General features: G+C 38.0%; 1 long non-coding RNA gene across 1 annotated transcript in view; it reads left to right on the plus strand.

Moving 5' to 3' along the window:
• Window positions 1-9721, plus strand: part of LOC113879890 — a 30862-nt gene extending 21141 nt beyond the window's left edge. Inside the window, exons 3-4 of the long non-coding RNA XR_003507508.1 lie at window positions 7664-7701; window positions 9237-9721. This is a non-coding gene — a long non-coding RNA (uncharacterized LOC113879890). The remainder of the gene's footprint in view (window positions 1-7663; window positions 7702-9236) is intronic.
• Window positions 9722-16193: the final 6472 nt, after the last annotated feature.

Consider the following 16193-nt stretch of genomic DNA (forward strand, 5'->3'; position numbering starts at 1 on the left):
TGGGATTCTCCAGGCAAGAGTACTGGGGGGGTGGGGTTCCATTGCCTTCTCTGATTTACTCATCTACTGAAGAATATTTTGGTTGCTTGCAAGTTTGGGCAACTATGAGTAAAGTTAAAAATATCTCAGTGCAGGTTTTTTGGACAAAGTTTTCAAATCCTTTGGGTAAACACCAGTGGGCACATTGCTGAATGGTATATTGTTTAGTTTTGTAAGAAGCCACCAAACCTTCTTTGAAAGTGGTTGTGCCATTTTGCATCATACCAGAAGTGAATTAAAGTTCCTGTCACTCCCACATCCTTGCCAGCATTTGGTGGAGTCAGTGTTCTGGATACTAGCTGTTCTGCTAGGTGTGTAGAGGTGTTTTAAAAAATTATTAGTTTATATAACTTCGGCTGTGCTGGGTCTTCATTGCTGCATGCGGGCCTTCTCTAGTTGCAGTGTGTGAGCTTCTCCTTGTGGTGGCTCCTCTGCGGCAGAGCACGGGCTTTAGGGCAATGCAGGCTTCAGTAGCTGTGGCCCACGGGCTTAGTAGCCCCGTCACATGTGGCATCTTCCCAGAGCAGGGATCAAATCAGTGTCCCTGCACTGGGAGGCAGACTCTTAACCGCTGAGCCACTAGGGAAGTCCTCTGCTGTTGTTTTGATTTACATTTTCCTGATGATGTATGAACAGGCTTCGTAGTGGCTCAGAGGGTAAAGCATCTGCTTGCAGTGCAGGAGACCTGGGTTCGATCCCTGCCTGGGTCAGGAAGATCTCCTGGAGAAGGAAATGGCAACCCACTCCAGTACTCTTGCCTGGAAAATCCCATGGACGGAGAAGCCTGGTAGGCTACAGTATGATGTAGAGTATCTTTTCATATACTTATTTGACATCTCTATATCTTCTTTGGTTTAGTATCTGTTAACATGTTTGGCCCATTTTTTTCACCAGGTTGTTTATTTTCTTACTGTTGAGTTTAAGATTTTTGGTCTATTTTGGAAAGTCATCTTTACCAGATATGTCTTTTACAAACATCTTTTCCATCATGTGACTAGTCTTGTCATTCACTTGGCGCCGCCTTTGATAGAATAGAAATTTTAAATTTTAGCGTACTCTAACTTACTTCTTTCATGGATTGTGCCTTTGGTGCTGTAACTAGAAACTCATCACCATGTCCAAGGCTATTTAGGGTTTCTCCTATGTGATCTTCTAGAGGTTTTATTGTTTTGTGTTTTATATTTAGGTCTGTGATCTATTTTGAGTTAATTTTTGTGACAATATTGAGTCCTCCTAACCATTAATATAGAATATCTCTTCATTTATGTGTCTTTGATTTTCATCATAGGTTTGGAATTTTATTTATATAGATCTTGTACATATTTTGCTAGATTTATACCTAAGTATTTCACTTTTTAGATACTAATAAAATGTTATTGTATTTTTAATTTCAAATTCCACTTGCTGGTATATAGAGAAACAATTGATTTTTATATATTAACCGTGTATCTATCCTTCAAGTTTTATTTAAAGTGTAGTAATTATATAAAATTATAGTACTATAATAATTATATGTTATCAATTATGATAGTATATATAATCACTCAAATCAAAAGTGTAATAATATAATTAAAATAATATGATATTATTAATTATAATGTATATATAATTGCTCAAATCAAGAGTGTAGAGCATGATGACTTTTTTAAATGTGAGCACACTGTGTAATCAGCACTCCAGAAATGTCCTTGTTCTTTTTCAGTCACTTTTCCCCCCAAAAGTTACCCCTAATTTTTGGCAACCTTTTTTGAGTTTACGTTTTTCTGTTACATCAGTGTCTATAATCTCTGAAACAAATAAAACATTGAGCATTTCTATAAGCTTGTTGCCTGCTCCAAGACTCAGTTCTTTTTATATTATCTGTAATTTAAAAAAATGACTATTTTAGCTCCAGAGTTTTTAAATTGTTTTAAATTTTTTGTTATACCTCTTGTTTTTATAAGTATCTGTTCTAAACACTAAGCTTTAGAAGTACATTATCACTCTTGTTTTGCTGTTACTCTAGGATTTACTGATTGCTTTTCTCTCCAATGTGTTTTATATCCAAGGTTTTCCTCTTTTTTGGATATATACATGTAATTCTTTATTTCGCCTGAATATATAATTGGGTAATTTTCCTTTTCAGAAAAAAAAACAAATTTGCTGGTATATTTTTGAGTCCAAGAAGTGTTTAGCTTGTCTTCATATGCTAATGATAAAATGCGCTGTTAAAGGATTCAAGGATCATAGTATTTTCTTCAAAGCAATATAGACATTTCTTCACTGTGTTTTAGCACTTAGCATTTTATGATACATTCAGTATATGTTTATTTCTCTTTCCATTGTAATAAAACTGTTTTCTCATAGTATTTTTTTTTTTTACTGCTCTGAACCTCTGAATTCAGAAACAATAGCAGGATATATTTGGGAATGTGTGTCTACTTCCAATATTTCTTTTTAGTGTTTAGATGGCACTTTAGTTATGAAAACTCAAGTCTTTCCCATATAATCTATACATATCACTTGTCTTTGCTTTACATTCTTAAACTGACTTTTAAATAAACTGCTTTGGATTTGAGTGTGTGCATTTTGTTATTCTGTCTCCCACTGTGTTTCATTTTATGCTAATCATATTTTTATTTGTTTAAGATTTTTTTAAAACTTTCTAAGTGTACTTCTTTATCAGCCTGCTCTTAATATGTGGATGCAACATTGCTTTCTCTGTCACAAGGAATATTTCAATTTTTGGCAACATTTCCTTCTCTTCTCTACATTAATGCTGTTTTCTTGGGAAAACATTTGTTTTACTTTTATAGGGTAATATCTCACTTTCATGCCATTATTTTTTTTTAAGTTCATGTTGACTCTTTCTTGTCTAGAATAGTCAATGTTAGTAGCTGATGTAGAGCTCTACCTTAATATATGTTGAATTTACTTGAAAATACTAAATACTAAAACATAAGGAAGAAATTCCTATATAGCAACCTTAGGTCCTTCTTCCTCCAGTCATAAATGGGAATGTTATCTATCGTTTTATGGGGTTAGGAGATGTGGGCCAGTTTCTTTTAGGCTGTATAGGCTAACACTGTGGTGGCCTGAAGTTGCCTAAAACTGCTGCATTTCTCTTTTTGGCTCTAATATCCACTTCAACTAAAGAGCCTCTTGATGAAAGTGAAAGAGGAGAGTGAAAAAGCTGGCTTAAAACTCAACATTCAAAAAATGAAGATCATAGCATCTGGTCCCATCACTTCATGATAAATAGATGGTAAAACAATGGAAACAGTGACAGACTATTTTCTTGGGCTCCAAAATCACTGCAGATGGTGACTCCAGCCATGAAATTAAAAGATGCTTACTCCTTGGAAGGAAAGCTATGAACCAACCTAGACAGCATATTAAAAAGCAGAGACATTACTTTACCAACAAAGGTCTGTCTAGTCAAAGCTATGCTTTTTCCAGTAGTCATGTGTGAATGTGAGAGTTGGACCATAAAGAAAGCTGAGTACTGAAGAATTGATGCTTTTGAACTGTGGTGTTGGAGAAGATTCTTGAGAGTCCCTTGGACTGCAAGGAGATCCAACCAGTCCATCCTAAAGGAGGTCAGTCCTGAATATTGGAAAGACTGATGCTGAAGCTGAAACTCCAATACTTCGGCCACCTCATGCGAAGAACTGACTCGTTGGAAAAGACCATGATTCTGGGAAAGATTGAAGGCAAGAGGAGAAGGGGACGACAGAGAATCAGATGGTTGAATGACATCACTGACTTGATGGACATGAGTTTGAGTAAGCTCCGGGAGTTGGTGATGGACAGGGAAGTCTGGCGTGTTGCAGTCCATGCGGTCGCAAAGAGTCGGACACAACTGAGCAACTGGACTGAACCCACTCGAAGAACACTCCAGCAGCCCACAGCTTACTTCTGCTTCCTCATCCTGCTGACTCTGTATTTGAAAATTTTGGGGGCCTTCTTGAAAAAATTATTATTCATTCCTTCAGTCACATCCTTGTTTGTCTTGATTAGGTTACAACTCACTTTGATCTCAACCTCAGTTCTGTCCCAATATTTTGTGTCCTGTAGATAATTTCCAATGTTTCTTGTCTTACAGTGGAAAAGTTCTTAGCCCTTTATTCTTCTATCAAATAATTACTGTTTTTTAATTTTGTGTTTGTCATGCAGTGGGATTTTTTGAAGGATGGATTGGTAATTTTTAAAGTGTGTTGTTCAGGGTACTGAATAAGATGCTTTTTGGTCAGTTTCAATGAATTCCTACTACCTGAGATGACCTTAATCCAGTATGGTTAGTCTGATGAAGCATCAGTACCTGACTGATAAAAACATCCTTTGAGAATTTGGAAATACAGCAAAACTGACCCGTTCCCAATGCTTATCAAGTGGCAACAGGATCTTTACTAGTATTTTAGTATCATTCAACTCTGGATATTGAGGGTATTCAACCTGTAGTCACTGAGTCTAGAGAACCAAGGTTGGCTAGATGAGGGATCTGAACCAGACCAACCATTAGACATAGCCAAAAATTATCTCTTGCCAACTTTTTGAGTGGTTCTCTGAAATCCAGGTTCCTTACTCATCTCTGTGATAACACACATTTAGCTAGGTTCCTGCATGGTTCATCCTTGCCTATGACACAGGCTTTAACATTCAGCCTGTTTGAACGGGACCCTAAACCCATGACTGACCCTTGATAGGTATCTTTCTCTAAGAGACGTCAAAGCTATCTCAGTACTTACTTACAGCTGGTGCCTGGGATCATGTCCAAATCCAGAGAGCTGCTTGAGCAGAAAGTTCCATCTATTTGTCATTGACCCAGAAACTTCAGAGACGGTCACCTAGCTGTTGAGGCTGGCTCATTGGGCATCGAATACAAGCTTTATACACAATACTTTAGATTGATAACCACTTTCTTTGGAGGTCAAACTCTATTTCTACATCACAAACTTAGTCTTTGCCCAACAAAATCCTATATACTTTGACAGCCTATAGCTGAGGTCCAAGCAAATCTCTTGACTAAGGTAATTTTATGGCAATTCTCAGGGGATTGCTTCAATTTTAAAAATGTACTTGATGGTTAAAAATTGTTATCTATGGCTATTAATATTGTAAAAGATTCTCTTTCTTTCCTTCAGTTCAGTTCATGCGCTCAGTCGTGTCTGACTCTTTGCGACCCCATGAATTGCAGCACGCCAGGCCTCCCTGTCCATCACCAACTCCCAGAGTTACCCAAACTCATGTCCATCGAGTCGGTGATGCCATCTAGCCATCTCATCTTCTGTTGTCCCCTTCTCCTCCTGCGCCCAATCCCTCCAAGCATCAGGGTCTTTTCCAATGAGTCAACTCTTCACATGAGGTGGCCAAAGTATTGGAGTTTCAGCTTCAGCATCAGTCCTTCGAATGAACACCCAGGACTGATCTTCTTTGGGATGGACTGGTTGGATCTCCTTGCAGTCCAAGGGACTCTCAAGAGTCTTCTCCAACGCCACAGTTCAAAAGCATCAATTCTTTGGTTCTCAGCTTTCTTCACAGTCTAAATCTCACATCCATACATGACCACTGGAAAAACCATAGCCTTGACTAGATGGACATTTGTTGGCAAAGTAATGTCTCTGCTTTTGAATATGCTACCTAGGTTGGTCATAATTTTCCTTCCAAGGAGTAAGTGTCTTTTAATTTCATGGCTGTAATCACCATCTACAGTGATTTTAGAGCCCCCCAAAAAATAAAGTCTGACACTGTTTCCACTGTTTCCCCATCTATTTCCCACGAAGTGATGGGACCAGATGCCATGATCTTCTTTTTCTGAATGTTGAGCTTTAAGTCAACTTTTCCACTCTCCTCTTTCACTTTTATCAAGAGGCTTTTTAGTTCCTCTTCCCTTTCTGCCATAAGGGTGGTGTCATCTGCATATCTGAGGTTATTGATATTTCTTTCCTTAAATCTACAGTAAGTATATATCACATTTTCAAGAAATTAAGCCCCAAACTTATTTTGAACTACTGTTGATAATAATTACATTTCTACCTAAGAATGGAATGCAGGGATGCTAAAAGATGATATAACTATTGAAGGAAGTAGCTTTGCAGATTGTGAATCAGTAACTTGGGGGTACTTTCCCACCTTCCACTGCTCCTCTCCTGATACTCCCAGCCTATTTTTCTACAGAAAATTACTAGAATCAAATGATTTGAAGTATATTTCATTAGTGAGGAGGTAGAGATTTAATGTGTTACAATCCATTTTACTGACTGTGCTATTTGCTACCTATGTTTCAGTTGTAGAAATGTTTAAATATTTAGATTCTTGACTTTGATAAATTGATTAATAATGTATAGTCTATTGACATTTCTGAAGCTCTGTTCTACCCCAAATCACAGTGTCTGCTGAATAATTAATATCCAGGCTTTATATTCTTCTTGTTCCTCCACTGGTATCATTTGAGTTTTGGACCATAGTTGGTACAGTAGCAATAACATGCACTTTAATAACATTCTCATTTGAATTTCAGCATTACCAGTTTCTAGGCTGGTGAATTTGGTCAAGTCATTTAATAGCTCCAAGCTTCTTTTTCTCCATTTTATAATTATGAGATGAGTAATATGACATATATTTATGAAGGGAGTAATACCTACTTCATAGAGTGAAGATTAAGAGAACAAGGTCTGGAATTAAATTGCTTGAGTTTGAATCCTCATTGAATGACTGCCTATCTAACGTGTCAAGGCCATTACTCTCTCCAAGGCTGTTTCCTCATACATAAATTGAAAATACTAGTGATATCTTCCTCACAGGATTGTAGTAAAACATACAGGTATATTTTATGTCAGAGTTAAGCATGTTATAAATATATAATACATTTAAATATTTTATGATTATCACAATACATTAAAAGTATGGTTATTGCTTTCCTTTCTCTCTTACTCCTCTTGTCGTTACACCTTTTATTTTACTGTGGTATGGAATACAATCACATTCTGCTTATCTATTATTTATCTACATCATACATTGTGGGGAAATCTAGAAATAGTCAAAACAGTTGTGAAGCAGGTGCACAATGGAAAAGGGCTTCCCTGATAGCTCAGTTGGTAAAGAATCTGCCTGCAATGCAGGAGGCCCTGGTTCTATTCCTGGGTTAGGAAGATTCCCTGAAGAATGGATAGGCTACCCACTCTGGTATCCTTGGGCTTCCTTTGTGGCCCAGCTGGTAAAGAATCCTCCAGCAATGCAGGAGACCTGGGTTCTATCCCTGGGTTGGAAAGATCCCCTGGAGAAGGGAAAGGTTACCCACTCCAGTTTCTGGCCTAAAGAATTCCATGCAGACTTGACAGTTATTGTATATATTGTGATTGAACAGTTTGCTGAAGAAACAGGCACTTATTCAGTTTTTATTCAGTTATTATTGCACATCCTTCAAAGACTGTTTTTTTGTAAAGTTGTGGCATATTTTTCTATATGCCTTATAGTTTGCTTATTTGTTTATCATTATTGTTATTTTAAATATTTGTTCTTTTTGTGAGATAGCTCTCAATTAGATCATGCTGGTTTATAAAGATGCTATTGATTTTCTGTACACTTCTTGAGCCCAGAAACTATGTTATATATATATATTTTTATTCTACTGGTTTGTTTGTAGATCAGAGGTGTGTAAACTTTTTCTGGAAAAGGCCAATGGTGAGTATTTTTTTAATCAAAACTACTTAACTCTGTAGTTTCAGGATAAGAACAGCCATAAACCATGCATAAAGAAATAGATTTGGACCATAGAAGTTACTGAATTTGGATCATGATAGGTTTGATTTGGCCCATGGACCTTATTTTACAGACCCCTAATGTATGTAGTCATTTAGGGCATTTTTGTTCTTAAAGATATACCCTAAGCCTCTTATTCAGGTGGTGCTAGTGGTAAAGAATCCACCTGCCAATGCAGGAGACACAAGAGATGCAGGTTCAATCCCCAGGTCAGGAAGATCCCCTGGAGTAGGAAATGGCACCCCACTCCAGTATTCTTGACTGGAAAGATTCCATGGGCAGAGGAGCCATAGAGCCATGGAATTTAGCCTCCCCAAAAATTCCATGGGGAGGCTACAGTCCATTGGGCCACAAAGAGTTGGACATACCTGAAAAAACAATGCATATTGCTTGACTATTTAGGGTATTTTTGTTCTTAAAGCCATATCTTAAGCCCCTTGCTTCTTTTTATTATCATATTTCATGGGCTAGGATTTCTGTATTATAGTATTGTTCAGTGACACCAATTACCAATACCAGTAATTCTTGCCCTTTTCTTGAATTTATTGGGATTCATTACAAAATTTGAGGTTAAGAATGATGTCATCTTTAACTTAAGAGAGTTTCTTTCTATTCCTACCTTGTCAAAAGATTTTATTCTAGATAAATGTTTCTATTTGAAAATTTTCTACATTTGTTGAAATAATTGTATTAGTTTGTCCTTTACTCTTTGTGTTGACTGATTTTATAATTTTGAAATATTTTTGCCTTTCTAAAATAAATCCAGCTCATTCATGATGTATTATTTTTATACACTATTGATTTAATTTGATACTATTTTGTTATTTTTACATTTATACTTGTAATTGATTTGGACTTAATTTTCTTTTGCACTGCCCTTGATTGGTCTCAGCCTAGGGATATAACATCAAGAATGAGTTGGAGAAGTTTCAGTATTTCAGTGTTTTTGGAAAATTTTGTAAAGCAGAGAGAGAAGGAGAGAGAGAGATTTTTGGGGTCAAGTTAACAAAATTATCACATGAAATTTGTTGGGGAGAGATGGTTTTTAGATTGTTAGTTCAAATTATTTAATGTTTGCTGGCTTATTAAAAATTTGTTTTTGAGTAATTTTGGTGATTAAAATATTTTTTTAGGAAATTTTACATTTCATCTATGTTTTCAAAGCTACCGGCACACACACACACACACACACACACACACACACACACACACACACACATTTGTAGTATAAGCAGCTTTTGGCAGGGAAGAGCTCTCTGCAGGAGGCACACTTTTGTCTTAACCTTAAACCAGGCACCCCCATGTTCCACTCATCTCTGGCTCAAGTACAGCTTTCAAGTCTTTAAATCACATACTAGTTTGCCTAGCTTGTCAATTCTTTCCATAGATCAAAGAAGTAGAAATGATGAATACATAGTTAAGAGATGACCAGGTCTCTTTCCTGGCTTCCCCCACAGTAATCTCCTGAACAAACTATGTGAAGATAACATCTGGAAGAAGATCACCAGGAGTGGACAAGCCTGCACACGATGGGGATGACGACAACCCCGATCCCCATCTCAGTGATTAACTGAGGTTCTTTTCTTGTTTCCCTTTAAAAATTTCAAGGCCAGACAGAATCTTTGTAGGCAGTTTCTTAGGGACACTGAGTCCACCATCTCCCCAGATTGCTGGCATTCTGATTAAAGATACCTTTCCTTTCTACCATTCGTATTGATTTTGTAAGTGACTAGCACTGGGACCCCCTATTCAATAACAATAATTTTAACTTACAACATCTATAATTATGTATAAGTTATCTATAATGTTTCTTTTTAATTCCTAATTTTGCTAATTCATGACCTCTCTGTTTTTCCTTGATTAGTCTTGCTAGCGGAGAAGGCAATGGCATCCCACTCCAGTACTCTTGCCTGGAAAATCCCATGGATGGAGGAGCCTGGTGGGCTGTAGTCCATGGGGTCACTAAGAGTCAGATACAACTGAGTGACTTCACTTTCACTCTTCACTTTCATGCATTGGAGAAGGAAATGGCAACCCACTCCAGTGTTCTTGCCTGGAGAAGCCCAGGGACGGGGGAGCCTGGTGGGCTGCTGTCTATGGGGTCGCACAGAGTCGGACACGACTGAAGCGACTTAGCAGCAGCAGCAGCAGTCTTGCTAGAGATTTATAAATAGTACTCATCTTTTTAAGAAACTTGATTTTGGTTTTGTTATTCATCTCTGTCTCTTTCTCTTTCTTTGTATATATACACACATTATGTACATATAAAGTTTGAATAAATATATAAAGTATGAATTTTTATTTTTATGCTTATTTCCTTTCTACAACTTTATTTGAATTTTTTTCTTGGTCTTTTTTATGTCTACTTTAGTTGAATATTTTGTTCATTTATTTTCAATTTTTAAAAGTGCTTATTAAGGGTTCAGAATTTCCTAAGTACTCATTTAGCTGTAACCTAAAATTTTGACATTTGCTATCAGTAAATTATGGATATTTTATAATGCCCTTTAATTTAGTAATGCATGTTTTAGTCTCCAGTGTGTAGTGGTATTTTGGGAATTTTACTGTAAATTAAAATTTTATTGCATATGATTAAAGAATATTTTCATTATATCAGATTTGTGTTGAGACCACGTAGCCCTGTGTAGGATAAAAACCTCTGTCTTATGTTTCATACACTCCTTGGCTTGCTGGGGTGGTGCAGCATTAAGGACCAGGGAATTCACATATGGGTAGGTTCAGGAATGCCGGCAGGTAGATGTCAACTTACCAAGAAAGCAAGCCTGTAGTGTTCCTCAGTAATCTTAAGCTTTCTCATTTGTCAACCTATCAAACTTTATGATGCAGATTTTTGTAGTATAACGTCTTGCATTTTTACATTCTATTCCTTGGCATCAGGTATGTGTTTTACTTAAGGACAATTTACAAATCAAAACAGAAACTTGCAATAAACTCCCTTTACAGTTGTGGATATAAGAAGACTCAAATCCCCTTAGGCTTGATTGATAAAACATGGCATTTATCCTATTTCCACGATGATGTTCAGCAAACTTTATGACAGAGGGAAACAGCTGGTAAAGTGGGTTCATTGAAAGGTGAAGGTAATACAGCCATAAAAAACAAGAGGATAATGATTTTAAAAGGGATAATACTTGTAACAACACCATTAACCTTTTGCTTCAAATTATTGAATGTGTGGTCCTTTTCAGAGGTCTAATCAAAGGTTTTCAGTAACTGCAATGTGGGAGAGAAAAGAAGTGATATAGAAATTGCTGTAATTTTTTCCCTTCAAATTATTCTTTTCCCTAATCCATTAAGAGATCAAGACCATTGCTGGATTTGGGCTTTTTTTTTTTCTTTTTTTTTTAGCGTTTATAAATTTGCTTTGTAGTGGAGAGAATGTTAAAGAATGTAGACATATATCCATACAGTAGACCAGGATTTAAATACCTGACTGTAAGAACACACAGTGATGCTGAGAGGATAAGGCATTTTTATGAAGCTTAAGCATAGCACGGTGTTTTCTATTCTAGGTTTATGAATCCATTTGGGAGCTTGTATGACATTTGGGCAACAGTTCAACTTAGTGGAAACTGGAATCAGTCTCCTTTTTGACTTTGTGATTTTAGAACTGATGGAGGTTGCATATTTGCAGGAAAGGTAAAATTAATTGCAAAGTGAATGAGATCAATGAAAACCAGATAATGTAAACATTAACGGGACTAATTTAGATGATAAACTGTGATAAAGGAATTTCTGTTGAGAGAAAGGAGAGCTGTTGAGACTATGGGCTTTTAAATTTGCATCCAGGGTCAGGTCAGTATCCTTGGATTTTTGTGAATCTCTTATATTCTGCACAATTCTGTAAGGAAGTATCTGCATGGATCCCTTCTGGAGGAGGTTTGCAGCATTCATCAATTTTTCAAAATTATTGAGGCAATGGGTCTGTGACCCCCATAAAGGTTAAGAACAACTGATATAGATTTTTCTTTCCATATTTACCTGATAACTGCTCCATTTTCTGTTTATAGTTCTATAGCTAGAGATTTGAGATTTGATGCTTCTCAATACCCTCCTCTCCCCAAACTCTATTAAAAACCCTCTTTGGCCACCTTCTCAGAGACTTGAATTTATGTGGAATTTACTTTTCAAACTAAGTTTGGGGTATTTGCCAAGTAAGAGAGCACTTGTAAGTTCAAGAATATGAGATGTTGAAGAGGATTGGCCTGTCTTGGAAAATCTGTGGCAAGGTTCCTATACACACATGAATTTCTCTGCTTTATGTATGAAATATGAGCCACATACACTTGTCTTATTGTCAAGGCCTTTGCTCATTTTTTAAAATAAATGCAAATACCGTATTTAAAATCCTACTTGTTTTATATATGACTCCTGTACAACTTTTACATTTATCTCTATTTTTAAAAAATTTCCACTTTTGTGAATTGAGCTTAGGCCAGATTCTTTTCAGCTGTAGAATGTTATTACTTCAACTCTCGAATATTTTGGACTTCCCTGAGAACCAGGGGAAAAGTACTGAGCCTTTCCTCAGAGACCCACTCATTCCCACGTTTGGAACATGTGGCTTGAGGGTGTTCATAAATCCTTCAAAGAGTGTCGATCCCAGAGGAAGAACTCTCAGTCTAGACTCTGCTCAGTTTTTACCTGATTGCATGGCCTCTGCCTTAGGAAACCATAGTCGCACTTCCACAGTGGTCTTTCTCAAAGGCCAACGTGGTTATTCTGTGTACCTGCTGTAAAAGCTTCCAGTGGCTGCCACAGCTTACAGGCTAAAATCCATAAAACCTAGCCTCACTCAGGGGCTGCAAGCTTCTGAAATAGCTTCTTGGGACCATCTTGTCTACCTCGCCTGTGGTCCTCCAACTCACTGTATACTCCAGGCATGCCACGCCCTGCCTCAGTTACCCCTATTACACATACATGCTGCCTGGCTTTTTCTGAACTCACCACACTGTTTCTGGACCCCCCACCCTGGTTCTGGCATTTGCTGCTCCCTGCTTGGCTAGCTACTGCTTGAGTGTGCTTGGTGATGGCCCACCCACCCTCTGGGACCCAATCATCTCCTCTTTTGTAAAGTCACTCTGACACGCGCTCTGCCCACCCCCTCTGAGTATGGCGGCTGCTGGTCCCTTTGGACCACCACAGGTCCTTGTACTGGCCTCTCTGAACACAATGGGGGTTTTCTGTTTACACGTTTATAATTTTTCTATAGTTGGAAACTGATTTTTTTTTCTTTTTTTTTTAAATTTTATTTTATTTTTAAACTTTACATAATTGCACTAGTTTTGCCAAATATCAAAATGAATCCGCCACAGGTATACATGTGTTCCCCATCCTGAACCCTCCTCCCTCCTCCCTCCCCACACCATCCCTCTGGGTTGTCCCAGTGCACCAGCCCCAAGCATCCAGTATCGCGCATCGAACCTGGACTGGCAACTCGTTTCTTACAAGATATTCTACATGTTTCAATGTCACTCTCCCAAATCTTCCCACCCTCTCCCTCTCCCACAGAGTCCATAAGACTGTTCTATACATTAGTGTCTCTTTGCTATCTCGTACACCAGGTTACTGTTACCATCTTTCTAAATCCCATATATATGCGTTAGTATACTGTATTTATGTTTTTCCTTCTGGCTTACTTCACTCTGTATAATAGGCTCCAGTTTCATCCACCTCATTAGAACTGATTCAAATGTATTCTTTTTAATGGCTGAGTAATACTCCATTGTGTATATGTACCACAGCTTTCTTATTTTTATTCATCTGTGTAACCTATTTCCTGCTAGGGTTCCTTTCAGTCAACTTTTTGGTTCAGTTTTAAGTTTGCTGAATGAATGTTTCATTTGGGCTAGAGTACCATGGGAAGTTTATTAGGGAAGACTCAAAAACTTGAAGAGAGAATCATTAGTAGATAATATACAATCACTCTGTTTTCTTCCTATTTTATCTTTGTTTTAGCACATGGCACCATAATAGTTTAAAGATTCAAGAAAGTCTATCAAGAGAAATTTTCTTTTCTTTGAATGCTGAAAAATGAAATTCAAATTCTGTATCTGCCATTTATTATTAGGTGACTTTGGTGGGAGCCCATTGTTCTGCTTAAAACAACCTCTTCATCTCTAAATTAAGGATCATAAAAACACTTACCTTGCAAGAAGCCAGTTGGGATGGAAATAGTAGGCGTAGGCACACATTGTTTGGGGTAGTGTCAGTTTCGTTAGTTATTATCATGCTGCTAGACTTACTTGTAAAACCATTAACTTTATTTCAAAGTGAATACCAAATGAGAGTGCTAGCACAGGAATATAAGAGAAGGCATCCTCAATCCCACTCTCTCTTCCTGTGGGTACCCATTTCAGGCATCACCAATGGATGGCAGAACTCTTTGTCGCTGAGGCCACACTTTGTTTCAGACTCTCTCAAGCAGTCATTAATCAAGGTTAATGATTAATCAAGCATTCATCAATCGGGTTAAACTATTCATCAGGGTTGCCTCCAGATAAAACGTATGCACTATATTTAATGCTAGAGTCTGTAACTGATGAAAGAAACATTAAATAAGGAAGACTTGTTAATGATTAAAAGTCCACAGGCAAATGCACATTTCACCATCCACAGCAACTGTGCTGTTCCATTGTCTTCTTTCATAATGGTAGGATTTTGCCTGGGCACATGGTTCTTCAGAATAAAAACGAAATGTTCTGGTCTGTTCTTTGCAGCTGAATGATAAGTTTTGGTCAATGGGATGCAAGGCGCAGCATTACGTGGAAGTTTCTGGGAGACACTCTTTGGAGGTAGTCGATGCCAGCTTTTCACCTGTCTTTCTCTTGATCTCTTCCTGCATCCTGCTGCCTGGACCATGAGGAGGGACGACAAGGCAGTGATCTGGAAGAGCTTATGTCCTTGAGGACATTACTGAGCAGGGCCTCTGTGCCAGTCCCAGACTAAACTTCTGTTTTGTTTAAGACCTTGTTAAATAGTCATTGTGATGTGCTCCAAGTCTGCGGTTCATTGTAGTGTTTGTTTATTTAACCCCTTCATAAAAGTTCTTAGCACATTAAAAGGATGTTAAGGCAAAAACACAGCAGGGATAGAAAAGCATACAAAAGCTGTTCCGTTGAGAAACTTCTCCATATTGGAAAAACATGTAATATTGACGTCCACGAAGATAGTTGACCTAAGTAGCAGCAGGGATGAGATGATTTGGTAGACAAAGCTATGGATTGGGAAATGGGGGTGATGGATTTGGAGTTTGGCCTTAGATCAGCTATCTTAAGTTGTTCTAACTACACAGAGCCTCATTTTTCTGTTGAAAATGATGTGTACTTCTGAGGGGACGTAGTAAGAGGTTCCTGATGATTGGGGGAGGTGAAGGGGTGTGAGAGTGTGAGGAGGGAGCAAGGTTTTGCCGAGTCCGAGGTAACCTGCCTGTGGGTTGGGGGCTGACCTGCTGGCTGGCAGAGGCCCACTCAGGGAATCTGCTAACAAGGGCCAGGAGGTACGTGGTGCCTTGTAACTGTGGCATCCCCATATTCATACTCACAGTGAATGCACCTCATAAATTTTAACAGTGAATAGCTTTCTACATTTTGGTGTGTGCCTCTCACTTTACATTTCTATTCCAAAGCTCCACGTTCACTCTTGTCTTCGCATATATTCTGTTTATGTTTGAAAGCTATATTTATACTGACTACAGTAAGGAAGAAAAAAAGCATACAATAAAGTCATCCAACATCAAGAACAGCTTTGTATCAGCTTTGTCAGAACACAGTTTAGAGAGCTACATTCTCTTAATGCACAGTAGTTAAATAAACTCCAAGATTCTTACGCTGCAATAACCCATTAAATCATCTTAAATACTATGTCATAATGACAACTTGATGCAACCAGATGTGATATTTGGGAATTTAAAAGAAATATGTTTCTAAAGACACAGCTTCCTCATTTTACATTCTTAAGCCCGTTTACACAGCTGTTCCACAGTACCGCACTGCTCTCCGTGGGCGTGTATTGCTCGTGTGTTGTCTCACACACAGTATGACCGAAGGACATGTTCCCCAGGATGATGGGATATGCGCTTCTGTGAGATCTGCACCCACTGTGATCTTGTTCTCAAGGCATGATTTTCTCACCCTGGAAATGCACAAATATGTGAGATACACATTGACATCAGACCTTGCAAGCATCCCCTGCTCTAGCAGTCATGGTTAAGTCAGCCAAGCCCAAAAAGACAGTATTCATCACACCCAGGGCTAGAGAGAAGGCAGGTGGCTTGCATAATACGCAACTGAATTGTACTAATCCCCCTTTGGGTGGATTTGTGTTTTTAATAGCACTGAAATAGTCCCCTAACATTTCCGGTTTCTACCCTACTTTGCCATTTCTTACTTATC

This window comes from Bos indicus x Bos taurus, chromosome 21, assembly GCF_003369695.1.
Source record: "Bos indicus x Bos taurus breed Angus x Brahman F1 hybrid chromosome 21, Bos_hybrid_MaternalHap_v2.0, whole genome shotgun sequence".
Lineage (NCBI taxonomy): Eukaryota > Metazoa > Chordata > Mammalia > Artiodactyla > Bovidae > Bos > Bos indicus x Bos taurus.